Source organism: Lissotriton vulgaris, chromosome 1_1 (genome assembly GCF_964263255.1).
Source record: "Lissotriton vulgaris chromosome 1_1, aLisVul1.2, whole genome shotgun sequence".
Lineage (NCBI taxonomy): Eukaryota > Metazoa > Chordata > Amphibia > Caudata > Salamandridae > Lissotriton > Lissotriton vulgaris.
In genome coordinates, this window is record NC_141685.1 from 212,338,174 (window position 1) to 212,365,494 (window position 27,321).

The following is a 27,321-nucleotide window of genomic DNA, read 5'->3' on the forward strand; positions in this document are numbered from 1 at the left end:
CGCCCTGACCGCCCTGTATAATCTTTCCCTGAAGAACTGTAATATGGAATGGAAGCACGCTATCATCCTCACACTACTAAAAAATTCTATTTAGACCCTGAGGTAATTATAAACCTAGTTCTCTACTGCCTCATGTTAGCAAAATTCTAGAAAAAAATAAATAATGGGTAAATCACATATCATTTGTAAACCAGCAATATTCTTGATCCTACCAAGACAGGTTTCCGTGTTGGTTGCAGCACAGAAACAGCTCTTTTGAGGGCCACAGAGGATCTCAAATGTTCATGGGCCAGGGTGACTCAGCGGCACTGATCCTCCTGGACCTAAGAGCCGCCTTTGATACGGTTTCCTACCCTATTCTTTCTCACCGATTAGAAGAAACTGGTATTACAGGAAAGGCCCTCAGGTGGCTTGCCGCAATTTTGGACAAACGCAGTTTTCAGGGTTGCGAGTGGCCATTTCTGTTGTCCAGCCTCAGCTGTACTGTGGGCTCGTCTCTGAGTCCAAGACTTTTTAAAATATATGTCAGCCTGTTATCAATATCATCTGTTCCTTTGGTTTTAAGATGGTATCTTACGCGGACAATACCCAGAGGATTTTCACACTGGCATCAGACATGGACTCTATTTTGTGAGACGCAGCTGCTTAGAAAAGGTGTTTGAGTGGATGGCAACCAGTTTCTTGAAGATGATTGGCAAAAAAACTAGGTTTTGGTATTAGAAACCAAAGCTCTAGTATCAGATGATCTGGCCATTTCCTATAGAAGAATGTCCAGTCCCCAAGTAAGAAGTAAAACCATAGGGGGTATCCTGTACAATCAGCTAACCGTGGCCTCCCAAGCACAAAAGGTGGCTAGCAGCTGTTTTGGCTTCTTGAATTACACAGAATTGCTATTCTAGGCTTGATCCTGTCTCACCTTCATTATGGCTCTTCACTTTATTTAGACAGTCCTCAATTAGTCACTTAAAAACATCAGATTATTCAGCTGCTGGCCGGATATTGTAAGGTTCCGAAAATACATTCGATAGGTGCTGCGCTCAAAACTCTTCACTGGCTGCCCATAAGCTGCAGGTTGCAATTCAATGCACTATGCATCATACACAGGGCAAAGCACAACAGCAGGTCCTTTTGTTCTTCAGCAATTGCCATGCCAACGGGAACCTGAGGTCAAATAGGAGAGAAGTCGGGGAGAGGATGTAACCTTAGGGCTAGGGCGGTCGACCTTGGAGCTGGGGAACCGGGTTCGAGTCTCAGTAATGACGCTGAACATCCTGTGATTCTGGGCAAATCTCTTAATCTACCTGTGCCTAACAAAAATGAATGTGTGTCCTCATGTAATGCAACTGGTGCTTTGCAAAGCGCTCTGATACCCAATTCGGGTCAATTTTGCGCTATATAAAACTCACCCTTTTGCTGCTCGTTGTCCCAAGAATAGAGACCCAGGAGCAGAGGTCGGTCTTTAACTTACTTTGCACCCAAGCTCGGGAACGCTGTGGCCACTAGCACCAGAATGAGGACAGTTTCATGACTTTCAGAAAAAAACTAAAGATGTATCTTTTTCTTAATCTTTTTTAGTTCTTTAATGTATTCACTCCATCCACTCCAACAGCGATACAAAGCTCGATGTTCGGGACCCATGCGCTTTATGACATCGGTGAATAGAATAGGTTGCTTGTGGCCCCTTCTAGGGGCTTTTTCTCATACTTCTACGTGGAACTTGTGCTCCCTTCTGGTGGGGTCCTTGCCTGGTAGTTCAAAATGGACTATTCTCAAGGGATGCAGGGTCAGGCCTAATTTGCATAAGGCAGGCCTTTGCCTAGAGTAGAAAGATGTGTGACCAATAATGGTCTGGATTGCTCCCCAGATGACTTGCCAGTGATCTAGACAGTTTGCAACATTTCCTCCCACGATATTTTGTGTCTTTGCATTTAAACGTTTGTCAGAGCCACACTTACATCTCAGCACCCTGGAGGCAGAAGCATGCATGTCTTAGAAGGAGAAGTGTCCCGTGCCAGGGCGAATGGTATGCCCTATTATGAGGCGCTTTAGATGTTGGCAATATAAGGCTGTCTCGGTTACACAATTTACTGCGCTATATAATACAAATCTAAAGTCCCAAAAATATCCCTCACTTCAGTGACTTTCATGATTACTGGTCTGGAAATTAATGCTACAACTGTGAAAACGCCTTCTGCACCACACAACGCATATTACACATCACATACTATGGAGAACAATGCTAAGAGAGTTAGCCTTTTAAAAAACGAATCTATGAAAATAAAACGTGAATCACAAGAAAGAAAAGGAAATATGGGGAAAAAAAAACAACGTTAAAGTGAGGGACGAAAGGAAGTAAAAACGAAAGTTCGCAAGATGAACATGAAAGGAGGATGAAAATACTATCAGAATAAATGAATGAAAGAGAGAAAGGAAGTAATGAAAAAATCCAGGAACTAGGAAATGAGGTAGAGTAAAAGAGAAATAATGAAGAAAAAATTAAAAAATACAACAAAAGATTGACATGAAAGAAAACAAAGGAAACGTAAACAATGCAAAAAAAAGTGTTAATTAATAGAATGGAAACAATAGATACATCATGAAGAAAAGAAAACATAACGGGATCAAAGAGAAAAAACTAAGAAAAAAACGACATATTCAAGGAAATAATGACAACAGCAAAGTACAAGAAAAATACGTTATTGTGCACAGAAATATAATTTAGCCACCCGACATTGGTAATGCTATACATACCTTTCTCTGTAGGAAGCTCAGACTCCTGAGTGCCTCTTTGCAGACTTCAATGTACATTTGCTACGGAGAGCGCCTTATAAGGTCCCGCCAAGCAGCTCCTGCCATCAGGATTGGCTGGAGGCTTTCTGTGTTATCAGAGACATCAAGAGCGTTGGTTATCAGTCCTGACAAGGCAGCCCCTTTTCATGAAATAAGAAAATGCCCAGATTGCATCTTTTCCATGATAGGAAAGTCCTTTCAGGGCCAAAATCAGTTGCATATTAATTTTCTTTAAACAGCCAGAGATTGTAGAGTGTGCAGGTATTGCTTGCACAGTGGAGCAAGTGTATTCTATTGTATTGCAATGTATTTCATTGTTTTGCATTGCCTTGCTTTGTATTGTAGTGCATTGCACTGTATTGTGTTGCATTGTACTGAATTGCATTAAATTGTATTGTATTGCATTGCATTGATTTATATTGTATTGCACTGTATTGCATCATATTGCATTGCATTGTATTTTATTGATTTATATTGTACTGCGCTGTATTGCATCATATTGCATTGTATTGTTTTGTATTGTATTGCAGTTTATGGTATTGCATTGTATTGTGTTGTTTTGTATTGTAATGCATTTTATTGTATTTTGTTGTATTGCACTGTATAGTTTTGTATTGTATTGTATTGTATCGCATTGTATTATATTGTATTGCATTGCATTGTATTGTATTGCATTGCATTGTGGAGAAGTGTGGCTCAATGGTTAGAGCGGCAGACCCTGATGCAGAGGTCTGGACCGGGGTTCAATTCCCCCCCTCAGCGGGTCTTGGGCTCAAAATTCCACAGACCTGATAATTCTCGCCTTGGTGCCTATTCCAATCATGGAGCCCCACTCTGCAACTCTGGGCAATAGCTTGCTTAATCTCCACAATGGCCCCCACAACGCTAAGGATGCCTGGCCTCCACCTTGGGGGTGCCCAGGAGTGGATGCCTTACAGGGAAAGCCAGGATGGGTTCCACAGCGGTATTCGTACAAGCGCCTTGAGACCCGTGCGGGTGAGTAGTGCGCTATACAACTATCAATTTACATTGCTTTGTTTTGTATTACTTTGCATTGTATGTTCCTGTTTTGCATTGTATTATATTGTATTGCATTGCATTGTATTGCATTGCATTGTATTGCATTGCATTGTATTGTGATAAGTAAAATGCACAGTAACCTAAAAGGTGCACTAGGCATCTGGAAGCACCAACGAGCCATCTGAATGGGAGATATGTTATGCAGTGTACAAAAGCGCAACAGGACTAGGAATAGGAGCAGTAACTGGCCTGAATTCCAGTAGAACAGTTACAAATGGATCCTACAAGAATATTTGTTAATTCCTGGTGACAAATTACAAAGGGATTCTATCACAACCCGTTTGTAGAAATACATATATTTTAGGACATTTGAAGAAGGTTAGAGAGTATATCCCAGATGCATCTTGGAACTGGTATTGGTGGCTGAGGATGTCGATTGGCTTCAGTTGGTAGCTCTAGCTGGGCAGGAGAGTTCACACTCTGGGGAACATGACCTATATCTACAAACAGATGTGCTCCAGCTGGATCTACGGAAGCCATTTCTAACCAGTTGTGGGGCCCAGCCATGTGGCATAGTTTAATTCGAGAATACCAGTCGCATTCCTCAGGAGGACTAATGGTTTTAATTGTGACAGTGGAGAGAGGTCAGGTGTCAAAACATCAGGTCTGCAAAATTTCGCTGTGTAATGTCCATTTTCACCAGCCATCACTTCTCTTACAATCCTTTTTCTTGCAACCGTCTATTTCTGCTCCAACCAACTCTACTGCAAGGAAAGCTACGCAGTCTGCTTTATATTAAGGCAATAGGTATATACGCAATCTGAGAGTAATGCCGGCTTTAGGCATGGGCAAGCTGGGCCTAGGCCTGGGGTGCCAATAGTTAGAGGGGCGCACCCGTAGCTCACCTCAGGAGCCACCGTTGAGTTCATTACCACTGGTGTGCAGGCTGTATTCTTTCCTTATCCTCCCTTTCTTTAACTTTCTCCCACTTCCCCTTCCTTCTACCTCTTTATCTCTCATGGGCTCTCACCTCCAGCTTATCAAATGAATAGGGGCCACATGCATCAATGTAAGGTTTTGCGATTCCTCATTTGCGAAAAATAGGGAATCGCAAATAAGGAATCGCAAAACGGGATGCATCAATTTAATCGCATAACAATTTTTAGCGAATCGCAAATATTATGCGAATTCTAAATTGCGATTTTGCAATTCCCATTGATTCCTATGGGCCAAAAGGCCCATAGGAATCAATGGGAAGGCATTGGCAATTTGAGAATTTCAATTAGCGATTCACAAAATGTTAATGCATTCCATGGGTGCAGGGGGGGGGTCCAAAGGACCCCCCCCTGCACCCCTGAAATGTATTTTAAAGTGCATGTTTCACACACACATGTCCTAAGGACATGTTTGTCTGTAACATGACAGTGTTTAAAATGCTAATTTGAGCATTTTAATAGTTTTTTGCAAATTACCACGAGGTTCACCCTCGTGGTAATTTGCACCCCCAAATTGCGAATTCGCAATTTTAAAAGCAATCATGCATTGCTTTTAAGGAATCGCAAATTCGCGATTCCTTAAAAGCAATCGTATTTTTGGAATTCGCTAAAAATAGCGATTTTCCAAAAAATGTTTGATGCATCCCAAAAACCTATTTAGGAATCGCAAACGGCCGAATTTACTGATTCGCACTGTTTGCACTTCCTAAATAGGTTGATGCATGTGCCCCTAGGTGATTAGAGTGAGGCGTCAGGTGGCAGATGTGAGTTAACAGGCTGGTCAGTAGTCTGAGGTTGTAAGCCATGGCCTGATGGCAGGAGCACAAATATGAGGAGGTAGATGGGAAAAGGGTGGGGTAAGATACATCAGGTGGGGTGATAAATGTTGTTTCGCCCGGGGCGCTGTCTGAGGAAATGCTGGCTTTGAGTAACCCAAATATTGGTATCTACAAAAAACTATGTATGCGTAAAACGAATTACACACAGGTCTATACATTTGGACTTCCAAAGGGTTCAGTTTTCCACTTAGCTCTTCAATAGGTGGATGGGTTGATTCTAAGCCCTCTGGCCCTTGACAGTTAGGATGTCTGCTTCACAGTGATTTGCCCAGGCTCACACAGTTGAGTCAGGCAGGGTGACTAGAGCTAGAACTCTGTCAATGAAAAGAAAAGAATTCGTAATAACCTCTGCATGACAAGGCCTTCTCCTGTTTCATGTCAGCACATGCGTACAATAAGGGGTTCAATGTTATCGTCCAGTAGTGGATCATTGATAGTGACTCAGTTGACGCTCCCTGTAAATTTAAGCAGTGGCAGCCAGCTTGACTCCCAGGTGGCGGGACGGGGCAGTGGGAGGTATCGGGTTCCGCAATACAATAAAAATATATACACATACCTTGCTGCCGGGTCCCGCATCTCTGCCTCTGCTCTACTCATGGGACTCGAGGAACAGGAAGCCAAGAAGAAACTCAGGCTCCCCTGACCCATGTACAGAGTTGTGATTGGTGTTGACTATCCTGATGTTCCTGACACGGGTGCTAGAGGTCTAGGAGAGCCACCAAGCAGGGGGGGTCCCATGGTGAGGTGTTGATGCTGAAAATCGTTACCTCTACCCGATGAGGAGAACCATCCGAACACCGCGGTCTGAACCACGGGGTTTCCCACTATGCAAGCTCAACCATGCTTGCCTTAACTACGCACATGCCGTAACCACACAAATGCATGGTTAAGGCAGTGCATGGTCTAGATGCTAGAACAGGAAGATGCTACAGTGAGGTAAGTGGGGCTGCGGGGGTAGTTTTATGGGCTGGGAGGAGGTTGGGGTATGTTTTAGGGCAGTGGAAGGAGTTGGGGTAGTTTAAGGGACTGCCAAGGAGGGTTGGGGTGGTTTAAGTTACAGGGCAGGGTTTTAGTCCCTAGAGCAGTGGGAGGGGAAAGGGTAGTTGGCTTTGTTTTTAGGGCACTTGGGGGGTGTTGGGTAGGTTTTAGGGCAGTGGAAGGGTTTGGGATAGTCTAAGGGACAGCATGAAAGGGTCGGGTAGTGTACATAAAGGGGCAGGGTTTTAGGCTTTAGGGCAGTGGGATGGGAATGGGTAGATGTGGTAGTTTTTAGGGCTGGGGTCAGGGTAGGTTTTAGGGCAGTGGGAGGAATTGGGGTAGTTTAAGGGACAGCTCAGGGGTGTTGGGGGGTCCGGTAGTGTATGTAAAGGGGCAGGATTGTACACCTTAGGGCAGTTAGAGGGGAACGGGTAGACAGGTAATTTTAAGGCTGGGGTCGAGGTCCGTTTTAGGGCAGTGGAAGGGTTGGGGTAGTTTAAGGGACAGTGCAGGGGGTGGGGGGTAGTGGCAACCTTAGCCACACATACACCTTAACCATTCATGCTGATACCACCAAATTTCCTGGTAATGGCATGTTTGGTAAAATAAGGCGTGGTTAAGACACATTCTTGGTTTTGGCTGCATGGTAGAGGCACGCGTGGTTTATCCATGCGTGCCTCTATCATACAACCATCTGATGAGCTTCAGCCAGATGAACTTCATCCAGTTGGTGACTTCGTCATGCAGGCAGTGATCTTGTTTCTTGTGTTGGGGGTTTTATCCAAGAAAACAGGATTCCCTTGACCCAACAATCAAATTTTTTTTTGATTGCAGTGATTAACTATACATTAAAATATTGAATGCTATATGCAATATGTTATAATAACACTTTAGTAATAAAATTAATTGTGCACAGAATAAAAACCACATAAAGCTCCACAATTCTAATACAAAAAAACAAATTCTTCCTTGCTATATTTAACAAAACATACAATTCACAGGGAAATTGATTACTAACACATAGCAATTATGACCAGCATAATCGAGACAGACACAAATGTAAGACACAATACTTGTCAAATACAAATGTACATCTAATTGGATTTAGGGACACTGTAGTTAATACGATGATTCAAGCAGTATTTAACACGTTTGTGTCAGTCCTTAGATTGTACTTTCAACAGCGTCGACGCGTTTCGATGGCTTCAAGCTTATCCCACCATCTTTATCAAGACACAACATTTTCTGTCTCTGTGTTATTTCAATTGCTTTATTACTTTCCTCCCTTGTTTCTTTGGATTTGTATTATCGTCCTTCAACCATTTATTAGACTTTTTAGGAGTTACACTCGTTTCTCATTTCTGAGTGATATATCGCCTCTTCGTGATTGCTGGGTCAAGGGAATCCTGTTTTCTTTGGTATAAGGACCTCTTTTCCCTTGATAGTTTTAAGGGGTCCCTCTCTATTCTTTTATTGGCTTTATCCAAGAGACGGATGATATGAGGTGACTGAACAGCATGGTAGAGGAAGTAATGTTGTGTACATAAATGACACTTGCCAGAGGGATCATTTATGCATTGAAGAGGTTAGGGCTAACGGACGAACATTGAGGCCCTCCACAAATCAGTTTGGGGGCTTCTGAGGAGTAGGATGCCAGGCTGACAGCCCGAGTTCTATCAGTAAAGAAGGAGCCTATCCAACAGAGAACAGAGAGCCATCTTTGGATGACGATCTTGTGTAGGCATATGATGAGAATGGGGTGTGATAACATGTCAAATGCTGTTGACAGGTCCAGAAGGAAGAGGGCTGCCATCTCACCTATGTCCAGGGTCATGATGATGTCATCTGTGGAGGAGATGAGTGCAAATACTGGACTGTGGTTGGGTCTGAAGCAGAACTGTGTGATTTAGAGGAGCTGGAGGCTGCTGGTGTGGTCAGTGAGGCATATGTTGATGAGTTTTTCAAAGAACGTGGCTGGGTAAGGTAGGAGGGAGATTGCTATGTAGTTCGCAAGTATAGTCAGGTCGGCGGAGAGTTTCTCAAGCAGAGGTGTGACAGTGGTGTCTTTTCCGATTTGGGAAGGTGGCAGGTGTGATTTCCAGAGCTCATTGTCTGTCCTATGTAGTGTTACAAAATGTAGATGATATTTCCGACATGCTAGTGCTAAAAAGGGCTGACCCAAAAGCCTCTCTTTATGTTGTTCTGTGGGCTGATTGGAAACATGAATGACACTTTTAAAAAGTAATGGATGAAAAGGGCTGTCTAAAAGTCTCTCACAATGTCTAGCATGCATTACAGGGCTGAGGCTTATATTGGCTAATACAGGGCCCCAAATGTCGGTCTTGGAGGTGTTTGCCACTGGTGTCCTGAGGTGTGCCATAATATGTATGGGTCTTCAAACTGAGCTTAGTGCAACCTCTTCTGCACTTGACTCTCGGGGTAGTGAGATTGAGCAGTCAGAGATTTCTCAGGGAGGTTTCGTGCAGACCACGAGTTCTGTACTCAAAAGCCACCCAACAAAAACAATAACTTAAATTCCAGCCAAGTACTTGATTTTTTTCAGTTAGCAAAAGTACTTTTAATCACAGAGCAGTACTGAATACTTCACATTTCAACTAAGTGTACAGGGTAATGATCCTCTGTAGAATCCTCCTTTGTGGAGATACACCTGCTGAGCTTCCTCTCTAGTCCCCCCACCCGGGTGATGCCTCTTATGCTGGTTCCCACTCTAGTAGTCAGCTAAAAACATGACTCAGTCTCCGGTGCAGTCTTAAGTTTCCCCCACAAGTCAAATACATATTGAGCTCACAGTATTCTAATTGCTACTCTGTTGGACTTAACTGTTTCTGCAGAGTCATCCTCAAACTTTTTTCCTTTGCCCTCCATTTTTTGCCGAATTCTTTTTTTTGTGGCCTTAGGACTCTGCACTTTACTACCACTGCTAACTAGTGCTGAAGTTCTTGAGCTCTCGCCTTAAAACATGTTTGAATAGGCTTATACCCAATTTGCATATTAATGTGATTTCCAAATTTAAATCAATTCATGTCTGGTGTCTCGAATCACAATTAAAAAACCTAACTGATGGTGGAGTCAGATTTATAATTGCAATTCTGAAAATGGCTCTTTAGAGAATTGGCATTGTCTTGCCCTAGCCATTTGGTGCCTGTAGCCTGTCTCTTGGTCACATGACTAGGTGTGGGTGACAGTTGGGCTTTTCGTATTCCCCCTAGACAGTCACACAGACCAGGCAGCTTAGGCTGGATGGGCCATCACTATCAGGATATGGGGAGGAGCTGTGCCAGTCCCACATACCCTTGAATGGGCTATGTCCTGTCTCCGCACAAAGGGCTGCATACCGCTTGTAGTCTGAAGCTAGGGTCATGAAAGCAGGGCATCTGTGCACTTTAAAGGCAAACCTCTAGAAGCTTGTCCCCACTTCAATGCAGGACATTGATTCTCAGCCTCGCACATCTCTGGACCAAAACATTTCTTCAACGGTGCAATACATCTTCAACGCAAATCCACACAACACTCAGCGAACCAGGATTTACGGTACTCAGGTCAGCGGGCCTAACTGGGTCCTTGCAGCTGGCCCACTCTCCACTACAGTAAGCCAGAAATTGTCACTTTGTTCTGGGCTAGTGCGAACAGATATCCACGGTTGGTGCTTTATACTTTTTAGCACTGTTTTCACCTAAATCTTTAAAATTGAATATTTCTGATTCTACAAAATGGATTTCTTTAATTTTGACCTTATTTTACTTCTTTAAAGGAAGTGCTATTGTTATAATTCTTTTTGTGTGATTTTACCACTTTATTACTGTTTGAAGTGATGTACAAAAACTTCACACATTGCTTCTATGTTAAGCCTGACAGCTCTGTGCCAAGCTACCAGAGTGCTGAGCACAGCTAAATTCGGGGTTTACTTGCTGCTTAACCAGGGCTCACACCCCAGTCCACCAACAATCACATTTCATACATACCTATTTATGGATTAGAGGGTAGTCAATAGTCTTAACCTTTTTCTTTCAAAGTCATTTGTGTGGCTCCTCCACACATGAGGCCCATGAGCAAATATACAGCCTGATTCATCAATCTCCCGTTTTGCGAGGCCCTAATAGCGAATCATAGCGAATCGCTATTAAGGACTCGCAAAACGGGATTCATGTAGGATTAGCAAATTTTTTTGCGATTCCTACTGATTCCTTATTTGCGATTAGCAAATTGCTAATCGCAAATAAGGAAAAACTCCCCATTCATGCCTATGGGCCAAAAGGCCCATAGGCATGAATGGGGAGTATTCCTTATTTGCGATTAGCAATTTGCTAATCGCAAATAAGATTGCGATTTGAAGGGTGCCAGGGGTGTCCAAAGGACACCCTGTAGCACCCCGCAAATGACATTTGACACAGGTGTTGCACACACACATGTCCAAAGGACATGTGTGTGTGTAACAAGCAACTCATAAAAATGCATTTAAATGCATTTTTCTGAGTTTTCGCAATTTACCGCGAAGTTTGACCTCGCGGTAAATTGCGGCCAGAAATTGCGAATTAGCAAAAGAAATGTGGATGATGAATGACATTTAAGGAATCTCAAATAGAGATTCCTTAAATGTAATTCCTCGCAAAATTGCGAGATCGCAATCAGCGATTTTTGCATTTGGGATGATGAATCCCACATGCAAAAATCGCACTCGCAAAGGGCCAGATTCTCCGAATATGGCCCTTTGCGAGCCGATTTGGCCTTGATGAATAAGGCTGATAGTCCATGGCCACCACGTAGGCCCAGTGCAGGTCAAATCTCGATCTCCATGCATGCCCATCTTAGTGCTGTCACTGGGCATCTTGCTGTCAAGTGGACACCAGCCATGGTTGACCATCAATTATTTAATATTCTACAGAGCACTGCCTTTCATGGTCATGAAGGGCTTGAAACTTGAACAACGTGAGTAGTTTGGTTCTGATATTTAAAGACTAGTTCTTGGCATGGGATGTGGCTCCACTGCCTCAAACCTCAGAATTGCTTTGGGCAGTTTTATATAGCGCTGGCTAGACCCAGAGGTATCAAAGCGCTTTACATGAGCATCAGATCATAGTTACAGGTTACATCATTAACAAGTGTTACACAGTTATTAGAGCATGGCAACATAGTTACTTGTAAGGTCGAGATAAAACAATAAGAACAAATATGTAAGGGGAAAAGCAGGCAAGGGGAAAAGATTCAGGGGAGGGGTAATGATGGGGGAAAGGGAAGGGAAGGGTGACGGACACAGCATGGACAGAGGAGGGAAGGGCTTCAGGGACACAAACAGGTAGACGAGTCAAAGCAAAGTCCAAAGTCCTGTAAGCTGTGATCCTAGGGGAACTGGTATCCCTTCTCTATCTCTGTTGCTGGAGGTTTCCTTTACGCAGTGGGCTCTCTCGGTGGGGTCTCTGAGACTTCAAGGCCTGCATACTGGATCCTTCCCCAAAAAGGAGAGAGGGAGTGCTTTGGCAAGGGGTGCCATACCATACCTCAGCTGTGTGTGGCTCCCTAGGCGCAGTGGACTCTCTCAGCAGGTTTGCTAGGACTCCAGAGTATAAATATTGGATCTTTCCCCAACAAGGGGAGAAGGAGTGCTTAGTCAAAGGGCACAAAGGACAGAGGGCTAGGCAGACTAGCAGGCAAGGTGAGAGATGCAGGGTAGAAGGGATAGGAGCTAGGGAAGTAGACAATGAGGGAGAGAGTACTGAATGGGAACACATTTAAATTAATGTTATGTTATTATATAGCGCTGGCTAGACCTGAAGGAAACAGAGCGCTTTACATGAGGAACAATATTGTTGCAGTTTATATCAGTTAAAAATGACATAAGTATCAAGAAAAGGATGTAAAGAAGATAGGGGACAAGGGGAATGGCGTAAGGAAGGGTAAATGGATAAGGTAAAGGGGTAGGAGGAAGATAGGACGTAGAGACGAGGGGAAATTCTGCCCAAGGTCCTGCTGGGTAGGTGATGGCAGGGGGGGAGTCCACAACCCATCTCCTCTTTAGCTATGTAGTAGCTCCACCAGGAATCAGCCAAATCGCTTGGTGTCAACAGTCTGGGTTAAGTTCCGCAGGTTCCAAGTCCTGATATGTAAGCAGGTTAGGGGAAAGGTTCAAGATCTGAGCAATGTCCAATTGTTGTTCCAGGGAAGTAAAACAACGTGGAGGGGACCACTATGGAAGCCATCTTGGGGTCAGGCAGGGGACTGTACTGTACATCGGTGGCCATCTTAGGGTCAGGCATCTGGCAGCTGATCATCTACTTTATCTTTGCGTGAGATTGAGAGGGAAAGCAAACGGAAATCTTACTGTTCTCGTTCAACTGCAGGCGTAAAAGGTCAAAAGCAAGTGAGACACTGCATCAATTCAGTAAAGAGAAAATCAAACCTTAAAACGAATAAGGAGGCAACATTGAGAAAGATGCATTAGGCTCCAACTTTTTTACTACAGAAACAGGTAGGTGTGATTGTTGGAGCTTGCTCAAAAATATTTCTGTGCATCCAGAAAAGTCGTAGACTAGAGAGGATTTGTGGCAGTTCTCTGGCTACTTTCCTCCATCCTTGTGATGGAATTGCTATGAGCAATAATGGAACACCTGCTTTAACCACATGCGCGCTGCTCTTATTACTCTGGTATGCTGACTTTTTTAAAAACCCATTGTTCATGACGAGCTGGGCTCGTCATCAGTGTTTGAGGAGGCTACACCATGACGAGCCCAGCTCGTCATCAGCCTCGAAGGGGTTAAATAGCCTGGACACCATGTAATGCTGGAGATGGCCAGCGGTGCACCTCCAGTTCACAAGAAGTTAGTGGCATACATCATTGAAGAGAAGGCCTCCAGGCAAGGTTAGATCCTAAACATCCGATCACATGCAGAGTCACCTGCTTCAAATGGCCAGCACTTCGAGGTGAACAAACTCTGAATGCAGCATGAGTTTTTAGGACTCGCCTGCACAGCGCTTGTGCTATGTTTGCGAAATCTGTTGTATTTAATATATCTGAAAAGAGGGCTCTTATCAGTTGCTGTTGCTGAAGTAATGTGTTCTGCAGCTTTTGAGTGAACTTTCTTTTTCTATTTACTTTCCCTGATTGCATACATTGAAACTGTGTCACCCAATTTTGTTCACTTTCACTGGCTGCACACATTGAAACCATACTTGTTCAGGTGTATCCAGCATGGCTACATTATTAATATTACATCACACATTTTGATTACTGTCTCTAGCTGCGTCCATTTTCTTGTGGCTCCCGGAACAGTTTTCACTTTCCACATTACACTGTATAAATCACATATGTTGCTTTAGGCCACTTGCCAGAGTGTAACCACAAATCATGGTTGCTAGACTTGCCATCTTTTGGCGTGTCTCCCCTGAGTTTTTGCTTTCTGACCTCCTGGACTTGACTCTGTTTTTCCTGGTTTAGTGTCTCTGTGCACTTTCTCACTGCTGATCAGTGTTAAAGTGCAAGATTGGTATTTACATGATTGGCATATCTGATTTACATGTCAGTCCCTAGGAAAGTGTCCTGAGTGTGCAAGGGCCTATAAATCAAATGCTGTTAGAGGGCTGCAGCACCTGATTGTGCCACCCATGCAAACAGCCTGTAATTGTAAATCTGGCCTGCCATTGCAGATCCTGTGTACAGTCTGGGACTGCCATGTCGACTTGGCAAGTGTACTCCTTTTTCTTACATCAGACACCCCTAAGGTAGGCCCAAGGTGTCCCTGTGGCCAGGGTGAAGTGTATATGAAAGGTAGGACATGCCCTGGTGTGGGTGGCATGTCCTGACAGGGAATTACTGCCAATTTAGTTTTTCACTATTGCAAGGCTACCTGTTCCCATAGGACAGAATGGGGAGTTTGTTTATAAAATCTTATAAACATAACTGGCCCTAGGAACTAGGTAGAAAAATAACGTTTAGTATGCCTGAACTCAGAATCTAAAAATGCTTCTTTTAGTGAAGGTAATTTTTACATTCTGTGTTTGAAAATATCACTTTTAGAAAGTAGGTATGTTCTTGCTCATCCATCCAGTAGGCCTCTGCTGGGGTTGTGGATTGACTGGGTTTTGGATGACAGGGGCTGGGGAGGAGCAGTGGCTCCAGATAGTCTAGGTGGGTCAGAAAAGGGCTGAATAGACATGGTCTGCATTTAGAGTAGGGGGAGGAGATTTCCTTTCACCTGAATGGGCCTGGTCTGCCTCTGACAATGCTATCTCCACCTCTTGCCATGAAGCCACACCAGAGAGGGCAGAACAGGTTCTGGCTAGGCACAGACACTCTCTGCCTGAGAGGACAAAGGATTTTGTGCTATAAAAAGTGGGGCCCAAACCCCTGAACTTTGGAACTCTTTTGGACCAAGAAGACTGCCAAGAAGAAGAGCTGGAGAAGCTGTGAGGAGAAACTACCACTTTGCTGAGTGCTTTGCTGTGTTGGCCTGCAATGGCTGCTTATGTCTCGGGCAGTGAAAGGACTGGACTGAACTTTCTACAACTTCTTTCTTTGAGTATCTCCAAGGGCTTGAGGAATAGCTTGCCCTCTGATCAAGAAGTCTCAGGAACAGAAAAGACTTCAAGTTCTTCGTCCCTCAGCACTGGGGAGTGTGTGTTTGGTGCTGCAACAGAAGAAAATCAACCCGACGCCGTCTACGACAACGCTGACAACTCTGTGTTCTGAAGGCTCCGCAGAGGGCACTACCGCAACACCACTGCACAGCACCTACCCCTGGTCTCACCGAAGATGTCATCTGATGCTGCCTCCGAGCCGCTGCTCACACTGCAACTTGTGGGCACCGCAATCCACACCGCCTCCCTTCACAATGCCGCTTTTGTATCCCCAACAATGCTGCTTCAAGCCAAAATTGAGGCTATTGTTTGCACCATGGTTCAAGGGCACCGCTCGTAAAGTTACATGATGCACAGCCGGTCTCCCGCACCGCAGCCTTGGCCTACCGGCATGGGCACCATTGTCTCCAGTTCGTCAGCCGACGACAGCGCTTCAGCAGTGACGATGATGCTGCTTGCATCGTGACCTGCCGGCACCGCAAAGAGCACCGCATCACTTTGAACTTCAACACTGGTCCCACCAACAACACCATCAAATGCCGCCATCGAGCCACTGCTCACACCGCAACTTGAGGGCATCGCATGCCGCACAGCTGCACTTAGCACAGCAGCACCCAATGCCCGCCGAAGCCAGCGCTCCTGACTTCAACCACGAGGAGTTTGATCTGCAATGCGTGTGACTTCGAGGGCCCAACGACTCCTGCATCGATCTCCAGAACCTACGCCTGCAGACGCCATGCTTTCGGAAGCTCAACAAGAGGTCACCGATGCCCTGCATTTCTAAAGGTACTGTTTTACTGGTATCCCGACACCATAGCCTGCCCGCAATACTGCGGTGAGCCAGAACTGTTTGGATTTGTTTGTTCACGACGCCGTATATAAAAATATTGGATATTTTTCTAAACTGGTGTGGTGTCCTTTTGTAGTGCTTACACTGTATTACTGTTGGTTACGTGCAAATGCTTTACACAATGCCTTTAAGATTAGCCTGACTGCTCGTGCCAAGCTACCAACTGGGTGAGCAGGGGTTATTTTAGGAGCGTAACCTTATCCTGACTAGAAGGAAGGGCCGGTACTTGTACAACGTGCAAACCGTTGCCAACTAGAGACGCCCATTTCTAACAATGGTCTAGACTTTAAGGACTGTTAAGCTATGCAATAAGATCTCTTTTCAATGAAACCCGTTCCACCTTCTAAAGCTGTGCCCATAGTTTACAAGTTAGTGGAGCTCAACAAATGCTTAAGGCATTACATGTTTAATATTGCATTGTGCTGCAAGCATTTTTTAACTTTCAAAATATTCCTATAGCTACAAAGTTTTACCACTTTCCAAACAAATATGTATAAAAAAATACAATAAACACAAAAGGCCACAATAACATAAAGAACTTACATTTACTAACAAACAAACAAATAATCAGTAACTGCAGCACTGGGAAATAGTTTCCTCCGACTGTTGGCTGATTTTCTTTTCATCAACTCCCACCAGATTGAAAATGCTCACATACACACGACCAAAGTAAATACATACTCCACTGGGCCAATATCCACTTGCTCTATTCTGCACGATTAACTGTTGGACGCAGCAAAATTTCCTTACACGTCAGCTTGGTTTACTAACATGGATTAAAGGCTTACAATATACATGCACAACAATGTCACCGACATTTCATATGCAAAACATCCTATGCTCTTCACCTTACCACTCATGGCTCCAATTTTCAAATTCATGCTTTCATGGCTATATTTAACTTTTAAACAGGCAGTCACAAGTGCAATTCCCTTGCTGGCACTAGATTTATGATTTCAATGGTGCAGCAGGTGCAGTTACACTGGCGCCGAAAGCTCTAGGAACAATTCTAGTCACCAAATATTGCTATGATGTACTACATAACAGCAATTCACTTTAAAGTTATCTTGCTGGAAATAGGGTTATGTTTTGAAAGGTGCAGCAGGTTCAATGGCACCAGGTCCAGAAGTTGTCAGATCTCCCTTAAACACCTAATATTGCTATATTTCACTACTAAACAGGCAGTTTTAAATGTAGTTACCTTACGGTTAAAAGGGGCTTGATTTAAATGGTGAAGCAGTCTCAGTGGCACCATGGCTAAAAGCTCTAGGTACTTCACTAAACAAAGATTATTGCTAAGGTTTACTACTAAACAGATAGTCACAAGTGCAGTTATCTAGCAGGCATTAATGTCATGATTGAATGAGTGTATTTACCTTCCAGGCTATAGGGTCTTGATTGAAATGTTGCAGCAAGTGCAGAGGCATCAGGGCCAAAAGTTGTCATAAGTCCTCTAAATACCAAACATTGCTATACATTATCACTAAACAGGTTGTCACAAATGCAGTGGCACCGGGCCCAAAAGGTATCGGAACTCCTCTAAACACCTAATATTGCAATATTTTACTACTAAACAGGCAGGCTCATTTGCAGTTACCTTGCAGTTAAAAGGGGCTTGATTTAAATGGTGCAGCAGGTGCAGTTGCACCAATGTCAAAAGCTCTAGTGAGCTCACTGAACACAGAATATTGCTAATCAATCAGAGTACTTGTAAAGCGCGCTTCTTACCCGTGAGGGTCTCAAGGTGCTGAGGGGAGGGGGTGCCACTACTGTTCGAAGAGCCAGGTCTTGAGGAGTCTTCTGAAGGGCGGATAGGTCTTGGGTCTGTCGTAGGTGGGTAGGGAGGGTGTTCCAGGTCCTGGCGGCGAGGTAGGAGAAGGAACTGCCACTGGAGGTTGTTCGTTGGATGCGGGGGACAGCAGCGAGGGCGAGGCTGGCAGAGCGGAGCTGGCGAGTGGGGGTGTTGAAGCTGAGTCTGCTGTTCAGGTAGGCTGGTCCGGCATTGTGGAGTGCTTTGTGTGCGTGAGTGAGGAGCTTGAAGGTGATCCTCTTGTTGACGGGGAGCCAGTGTAGGGCTCTCAGGTGGGGGGTTGATGTGGGACGTTGATGATCAGTCGGGCAGAGGTGTTTTGGATGCGATGTAGTCGACGTAGGTATTCGGCTGGGATTCCTGCGTAGAGTGCGTTGGCGTAGTCCAGTCCGCTGCTAACGAGGGCCTGTGTCACCTTTCTCCTTGTTTCGGTCAGGATCCACTTGTACATCCTGCGCAGCATGCAGAGGATGTTGTAGCAGGAGGTGACAGCGTTGACCTGTTTGGACAAGGAGAGGGAGGAGTCGAGGATGAATCCTAGGTTGGTTGGTGCATGGTCGGTGGGTGTTTGTGCTGTTCCCATTGTGGTCGGCCACCAGGAGTCAACCCAGGCTGATAGGGTCGGTCTGAGGATGAGTACCTCCATCTTGTCCGAGTTGAGCTGTTGCTCATCCAGTCGGCGAAGGCCTTCATTCCCTCGTGGAGGTTGGTTTTGGAGGTGTGCGGGCCCTTGGTGAGGGAGAGGATAAGCTGGCTGTCGTTGGCATAGGAGATGATGTTGAGGTCATGTTGGCGGGCCACTTGTGTGAGGGGGGCCATGTAGATGTTGAACAGCGTTGGGCTGAGGGATGAGCCCTGGGAGACGCCTCAGATGATGTCGGTGGCTTTGGATGGGAAGTGCGGGAGGTGGACACTCTGGGTTCTGCCAGAGAGGAAGGACGTGGTCCAGTCGAGGGCCTTCTCTTGGATTCCGGCTTCTAGGAGGCGTGTCTTTAGAGTGCGATGGCAGACCGTGTCGAAGGTGTCTGACAGGTCCAGGAGGATGAGGGCTGATGTTTTGCCATTGTCTAGTTGGCGCCTGATGTCGTCTGTGGCGGCGATGAGGGCTGTCTCGGTGCTGTGGTTGCGTCTGAATCCGGACTGAGACGGGTCAAGGATATTGTTGTCTTCGAGGTGGCGGGTCAGTTGCATGTTGACGATTTTCTCGATGACCTTCCCCGGCAACGGGAGCAGGGAGATGGGCCGGCAGTTCTTGAGGTCCTTGGGGTCTGCCTTGGGTTTCTTGAGGAGGGCGTTGATATCAGCGTGTTTCCATCTTTCTGGGAATGTCGCTGCTTCGAAGGAGATGTTGATGACCTTCGGTACTTGTGGTGCGATGGCTGTGTCTGCTTTGTTGAATACGTGGTGTGGGCACGGGTCCAACAGAGATCCTGAGTGGATGGAGTTCATGACCTTGCGTGTATCGTCGTCATTGACGTTGGACCAGGAGGTCAGGCGGTTGGTGCTGGTGGTGTTCACAGGGGAGGTGGGGTCTGGCGTAGTCGGGACAGTCATGGTGTTGAAGCTGTCATGGATGTCAGCGATCTTGCGGTGGAAGAAGGTGGCTAGTGAGTTGCACAGTTCTTGTGATGGCGGCATGTCACTGGCGTTGGAGCTGGGGTTGTAGAGTTCCTTTACAATGCTGAAGAGCTCTTTGCTGTAGTGTGCGTTGTTATCCAGGCGGTCTTTGAAGGAGGATCTCTTGGCTAATCTGATGAGGTGGTGTAGGTCTGCGGGTGGCGTCATTGTGGGCTGCGAGGTTGTCCGGAGTGCGTTCGAGGAGCCGTATCTTCTCCAGTTTATGGCATGCGCGTTTGGAGGTCTGTAGTCCGTCGATGAACCAGGTGGTTCTCTTGCTGGCGTGGTCGTTGGAGGGCTTCTTGAGTGGGGCGGAGACGTCGATCCACTGTCGGGCTGCAGTGTCTGGGTTGGTGGGGTCGGTGGGTGGGTTTTGGGCGAGGGTGGTGATCAGCTGACTTTGCTCCAGCAGCGGCGAGGTAGCTGTTGGGTGCAGTGGTGCGTGGTTAGTTTCTTGAAGGTGAAATGGATGCAGCGGTGGCCGGTCCAGTAGAGTTTGGTGGTGTGGTCGAAGGCTAAGTGGGTGCCTGTGGAGAAGACGGGGTCCAGCGTGTGGCCGATGGCGTGGGTGTGTGCGGTGACGAGTTGTCTGACGCCGAGGTTGGCGATCAGGGAGGTGGAGTTGGAGTTGTTGTTGTCCTCGAGGTAGGTGGAAATTCAGGTCCCCGAGGAGGATGTAGTCCATGGAGGCGTGTGCGTGGGTGCTGGCGAGGTCAGCGATGGAGTCGCTGAACTGAGTTTGGGGTCCAGGGGGTCTGTAGATGAGTGTTCCTCTGAGGGTGGTGTTGGGGTCGGTGTGGATCTGGAAGTGCAGGTGTGCGGCGGTGTTGAGGGTGTCGTCTGCGTGGGTGGTGACTTTGAGGGTGGATTTGTGGACGATGGCTATTCCTCCTCCGATTCCGTTGGCACGATCCCTGCGGGTGATCTTGTAGCCGTCCGGGGTGGCTATGGCTGTTTTTTAGGGCACCGAGGAGTTGTTCCACCAGGTCTCGGTCAGGAAGGCCACGTCTGGGGCGGAGGTGTCCAGCAGGTCCCATAGCTCGATGGCGTGTCTGCGTGCCGATCGGGTGTTGAGGAGTATGCAGCGGAGGTGGTTGGATCCGGTCCTTGGCGGTTTGGTGGCTCTGTCGCAGGTGAAGCTGCAGGTGCGGCAGGAAAAAGGTCCGTGAGTCTGTTTCGGGGTGGCTTGGAAGCAGGTGTGGAAAAAACAGTACAAGAATGCAAAATTACAAAGTTACAGGGACAGAAAAAAACAGAGACACTCTACCACGAGGCAAATGGCAGGAACAAACTCGCAGGCATGGAGGCAGCGGCAGCGTGGGAGGCACTGGCACACAGGTGCAAGCAATGACAGGGCAAGAGTCTTACTGCAAGCATTGGCACAATATATGACCCTCAGTACCTCACCGCCAAGGTGGCTTGGAAGCAGGTGTGGAAAAAACAGTACAAGAATGCAACATTACAAAGTTACAGGGACAGAAAAAAACAGAGACACTCTACCACGAGGCAAATGGCAGGAACAAACTCGCAGGCAGGGAGGCAGCGGCAGCGTGGGAGGCACTGGCACACAGGTGGAGCCGTGTGGCAGCAGGGGAGTGACCTGGCCTGCAAGCAGGGTCAGAGGTTGCTAACGTTTACTATTAAACAGACAGTCACAAGTTCAGTTATCTAGCAGATACTAGAATCATGATTGAAATAGTGCAGCATGTGCAGAGGCACTGGGACTAGAAACTCTAAGCACACTACTAAACACCTAACATTGCTATATTTTACTACCAAACAGGCAGTCACAAGTGCAGTTAACTTGCAGGCAATAGGGTCATGATTTGAACGGTGCACCAAGCGCAGTGGCACTGAGCCAAAAGTTGTCAGAATTCCTCTAAACACCAAACATGACTATATTTTATTACTAAACAGGAAGCCAATCGTGTAGTGATCCAGCAGGCACAGAGCCATGATTTCTATAGTATGGCAAGTGCAGTGACACTGTGACCAAAAGCTGTATGCACCCCACTAAACACTGATTCATGCTACAGGCCACAACTAAACAGGCAGCCACAAGTGCAGTTATCGTGTAAGCACTAGGGTCATGATTTGAATAGTGCAGCAGGTGCATTGACACCGGTTCCACAAGTTGTGGAACTTTTGTTCTTACGCTAAGGCTGAACAGCTTTTACTGTTAACCGATACTTGTCTTACCCTGGCTGCTTGCATTTCAAAACATGCTTGTTTAACGCTGCTTTGATGGGTGGGATTTTCAAATTCTTTATCATATCGCTCCGCTACTAAAATAGCGTTTTTTTCTGTGTCATGTGTTTGTCGCTAATAAAAACAAATTCGGTGTTGTGTTTGTTGTTGGCGCATTATGTAGCGTAAACCCGAACAAAGTGATTGCAGTGCTTCAAATGAGCATGCTCTGTGGTGCTCTGAAGGTATTTTTTAACCTCCTTTTTCTGTTGGGACAGTGTCTGTATAACATTACAGTAACAGGCATCTGCTGCAGAGTCTGGATTGCAAACATGGCCATGTTCCTGTTCTAAAAGTATTCCTTGAGTTTTTTGATTGCAGTCTTTTCCATCCACTGGCCAGGATGGGAGTCTGTGTAGTTTCAAGACCAATGCTGGGCATTGTTGTCACATTGCGTCAAAGCTTGTCTTTGTGAGTAAGCGTGTTTGGTGACTGTGTGGAATTTGTGATGCCATTATTTTTTCGGAAGGTATCTATTATTTTACAATACCTTTAAATAAAGCATTCGTGTTTATTTGCATTCTTTTAACTTGTGGTATTTTAGCTTACAAAATTGCTAAAAAGGTGTATGAGTTCTCCAAAGTAGTTTTAACAGCTTTTTAACAGCTTCCTGAATTTTTGTTGGTATATAATATAAAGAACATCAACTGCACATTCTTAAAACATGCAAATGCTTTCTATAATTTAGCTTGCTTTACACCTGGTATTTCAGCTTAATAATTGCTAAAAAGGGTTTGAGTTGGGGCGTGGCTTGGCCGTCTAACATGGCGGACATGTTCTAGCAAGGCTCTCGTAGCCTGATATTAACCAGTCCTTTATCCTACCTTCTGAGTGCTCAATTATCTGCCTCGGTGCCTGCAGATACATGTTGACATTGCTCTGCTGTAGTGATGACCCTCTGGAGCAGCCCGGTCGAGAGTGAGTGGCGAAGAACCGGCAGTGCAACGGCCTGATGGATGTGAGACGCGTTGCCTGTCTCTCCGGTGCCTGCTCTGCTGCCAGATTAAATGCCTGGTGCAGCGGTGCTGCGGACATTGGACCTGAGGGGCCAGGTCCCTGAAGACTGGACCGGGTTAAGACGTGGGGCTTGGTTCCTGCCCCGTGTGCCTCCGGGTCCCGGTGCAGACCGCTTGCATGACCATTCCCATTGCGGCCGCCTCAGAGGTGCATGGGGCTGTTGTGTGATTGTGATACAGTGAGAGGGTAAAGTGGGAGCCCCCTGCTCAGGACCTAATCGAGCTCTGTGAATCCTGCTTGGACTCCACTCATTGCCTCGGAGAGTGCTAGCTGAGAGCGGTGGTGGGAGCCGCTGGCTCGGGCTTTGTGGCATTTGCTGTGTGGCTGAGGCATGGGAGTGAGGGTCGCACCTGACTGAATCCGCCCGCATTTGGCGGCCTATTGGACTACAAAATGGGGGCCGTGTGGACATAGGGCCCTGCGTACCTGCAAGACCCAGCTGTGGGAGGAAGCATCGGTGGTTGGATCGGATCACAATGAAAATCTGTGGGGAGCGCTTTGGATTCTCAGGCCTGACCTGCCTGAACTAATGTGCAGGGCCTCCCTCGTGGCAATCACTGGAGTTGGTATCCTACTATTGGGCTGGGACTGCAGTGCTGGCAGCTACACCTTGGCGGTGAAGTACTGAGGGTCATATATTGTGCCAATGCTTGCTGTAAGACTCTTGCCCTGTCATTGCTTGCATGGTACCCTATCGCAGGCCTTTCTGCTTGAGCTTCCGGTGCCCCCGCTTGGTTGGAAAGGCGCAGTACCACTGCTGTGCCTTCTCCCTTCACATCTATCTTTGTGGTGTGCTACGGACTCAATTGTCTCCTGAGTGCTGTACCTGGTGCTGGCTGTGGGGGAGTTCTGATTACGGCCTGCATTGGGGATTAGGGGCTGTGCTTTGACACCTTTTGGGGGGTTGGTCTGGCCCCCTCCCCCTCGCTGTGGGCGCTATATGTGGAGCTTGCTGTTCATTTCCTACCTATGAGCGCAGCTGGAGAGAGCTGTGTCCCCAATGCTGGATGGCCCTTCCTTCTGCCCTGCAGTGCTCTACAATGACAAAGGTCAAGCCACCTGGGACATCCTCCAATCCAAACAATGCACACTTGATAAATATACTGGGAAAGTAGCTTCGGGACCTTCATTGGGCAGCCGGGAGGTGCCCATGCAGGACAATGCGGCACTATTGGCAGCAATCACGCAGTCAAGGGAAACACTGGAGACCAAGATCGGTGTAGTAGCAAATGGGTGTTATGTTCCTTCAGCAAGATCTCCCAACCCCGTGCAAGATATTACAGAAACAGAGTCCTGAATTTCTACTGTAAAGGGCACCGTGGACATGTTAATGAAAAATTGATGACTCTTGGAACACTCCTCCGGGGCTTGGCGACACGAGTGGAGGATGCGGAGGGACACACCCGCAGAAATAATCTCCACTTTATTGGATTTCCAGAAGGATGTGAGGGAAATAGGGTGGAGGACTTTCTCGCCACATGGCTCAGGGGATGACTCGCACCGGATACGCTCTCCCCATGCTTCATGTTAAAGCGCGCTCATCGAGCGCTGTCACAGAAGCCACCGCCGGGTGCCCATCCTCACCCAATAATTGCTCGCCTCCTCAATTATAGAGACAAGGACATCATCTTGCAACAGGCAAGAGAGATAGATTCCCTTACTTATGACTCTCAGCGCATCTTAATATTTCCGGACTACAGCAGGCTTGTACAGCAACGCCGACAGTCATTTCTCAACGCTAAGGCGCTCCTTCTGGGTCTCAATGTTCCATACTCCCTGTTGTATCCGGCTCACCTGCAGGTTGCGTACCAGTCGTGCACCTATGTCTTCGAGTCTACAGAGGAGGCATTTCAAAGGATTGAAGAAACAGTGAAGATTAAGCCTCATACTCCGCCCCGGATCGACTCAGACTCATCATCCAGCAGATTTGGACGTGGCCCCCTCATGACAGATGGCAGACAGCGACGTCATTCACGTTCTAAGAAAAGGTCCAAAACTCGCAGTAAATCCCGTAAGAAACCATCCGATGATGTCCTGAAAGATGCACCAATGAGAACTGTAACTATCCAAACGACATGACACTCATAAATTACGTCTATGCAGCCTTTATGGTATAATTAGGGCCCCAGGTTTTATGGTATTTATTTTTTTCACATTTCCGTCTGTATTTATCCATATTTATTTTTTGGTCATTTTATCTGTATTCATCCACATTTATTTTTGACGCAAGAAAAAAAGCGCTAAAGCTAGTATTTTTCCACATTTATTTAAGTTAGAATGCACACTTGCACTAGGTTGTTATAGCTGTTTTTTTTAATTGCTCCACTCCGTGTAGATATCTTTTTAAAAGCATATTCTACCTGTTACAACTCTATTTTGCAGTTCCAATTTTATATCAGGCAATTCTCTCCCTCTGTGTACATATTACAACAAAACTGTCTCCCAACTTGTTTGGAGTTATGTGAATTTCAGTATAAGTCAGTCACAACACAGCCTTTAGGCTTGGCTGGGTATCGCAGTGGGCGTGGATGGTCTGTGTGACACATGACATGAGCTCCCCATGGAGATGTTCGGCCCCATCTGTAAAAGGGGTGGGGGGATTTAGGAATGACCCCCTGCGGAAATGGACCACCCGAGCTCCCGGCCCAGCTGCTGGGCACTGAGAAAGCTCTGAATCATGAAATCCTGGTGGTAGAGGCATGTATGGGTGTCCCCTCTGCCTGTCTGTTGTTGTTTACCCCCTATCAAATATCCTAATGTCAACCCTGCATTTCCTGATGTCATCAATAGTTATGTTTTGTTGTGGATAGAAAATTAATGTGTGCTCTGAGCACCCTACATGAATAGCTGCCTGTCTCATGTACTTATTTCAGGTTATAAATGATGGTATAAAAATTTGAGCAGAAAGTGGCACGCACTAACGTGTTTTGCTGCTACCTGTAGATGTCAGATTTTACAGCTTCCATGAGGCAAGGGTACTCCGTGCTAAATTTGAGTTGGTGGTTTCCAGTGATCAGCACCAGCACTTAATCACCCCCAGCGCTTTTCATAAGCATCAGCTAAGGACACATTTATTTAAGGGGAGATTAAGTGATTTGCCCACAATCACAGGATGTTGATCCCACCCCAGACTCGAACCTGGTTCCTCGGCCTGAAGGCAGCTCTGCCTGTTAAGCCACCCCCCACACACTTTCATGATTAGTAGTTCGTCCTATTGTAGGTGGTGCTAACAGGAGAAATGGGCTGATGCCAGCTGCCTTTTGACGAGAGCCCAGGCACTAATTTTTTTTACAAATTAATCACTGAAGCGACCCACCCTTCTCACCGTCCCACTCCGATTTGTGGCAAAATACTCCCAATTCCAGGTGTGCCCTACATCCCCCACACTTTAGAGCTAAAAAACAAAAGGTTGCAGGAGCTTCAGCCGATGTCCTGGGGTGTTTTCACACCTCTTAATGGACATCGGCTGCTTGGCACTGCTCAAACAATTATCTTGCGAACTGCTGCTGTGAGGGGGTGCTTGAGTGTCTGCAGACACATCCCCTCCAGTCCCTCCAGCCCCCACCGTCTCCGGAGCAGTTTCAGGGCAGCAGTTTCCTGTTTCTTTTGGACACCCCTGTGCAACTCTGATTCGGATTTTACAGAGGAGCACAGAGGCAGGAGAAGCATTGGTTTTGTTAGTATTTTCCTGTTTTATATATAAATACAGACAAGAAACGAAAAGCTTTCTGTCTGTATTTATATGTGAAAATCTGTTTAAACGGAAAACCGGGAGCCTTAGGTATAATGAGCCCCTGATTCCTAGTTTTCACTATGTGCAGGAGACTCTTACTAGGGACCCATTGGCTGATTGTTGCCACTACCCCTTGTTGGTGTCTGGGTGTGTATCTTGCCACAACAGATACTTCCATGTTTGTGAGGTATTGGGGTGGGAGCATTTGTTGGGGAATCTGTTTCTGTTTAGGAATTTTTGTTGCTTTTTAGGTCTCGCCTATGCAGCGTGCATGAGCTACAAAGGAAAAAGACCTTTAGCCATCGCTTCACTTTTATAGGCAAGCATTGCTTTCAGTGGCAACACGTGCACTTTTGGATATTCCCTTGCGGGAGCAAGCAGCGATGCCATATGTTAGCAATTTCACGCCTTGCTGCTCGCTTCCGCAAGGGAATCCTGCGCAGGTCCCCTGCTCTTTACTCTCCCGCTAATGCAGAGCCAGGCGCATGCGCTCGCTTGTTCTGTAATGCAGCTGCAGTTTACACGTTTATAATGCTCAATAACAGCATGTGCATTTCTATTTCCTTGCTACAGGTATTTCCATGGAAAGCCTCTTTGTTTATCAAACAGCGTAGCATCCCGCTATCAAAGAGTCCCTGGGAAAATATTTTGTGCAGGTACTTCTTGCTGTGCAGAAATGGAGATGGTTTGAGGGAGGAACTGTGGAATCTGTCTTATGATGTTTGTCACGCACACCGGACGCCCCCAGCCGAGCGCTTCCTCCCTTGCGCCCAGTCTAGCACGTGCATCACTCGATCACATCTAAACTCTACAACGAATTACTTAAACAAGGTGTT

The 27,321-nt window shown here is 46.3% G+C and overlaps 1 protein-coding gene across 1 annotated transcript in view; it reads right to left on the minus strand.

The window, feature by feature from the left end:
• The window catches only part of LOC147740904 (cathepsin K-like), a 39,929-nt gene extending 37,127 nt beyond the window's left edge, over positions 1 to 2,802 (minus strand). The window contains exon 1 of the mRNA XM_086952195.1: positions 2,752 to 2,802. The gene's annotated coding sequence lies outside the window, so the exon portion shown is untranslated. The remainder of the gene's footprint in view (positions 1 to 2,751) is intronic.
• Between the last annotated feature and the right edge of the window lie 24,519 nt (positions 2,803 to 27,321).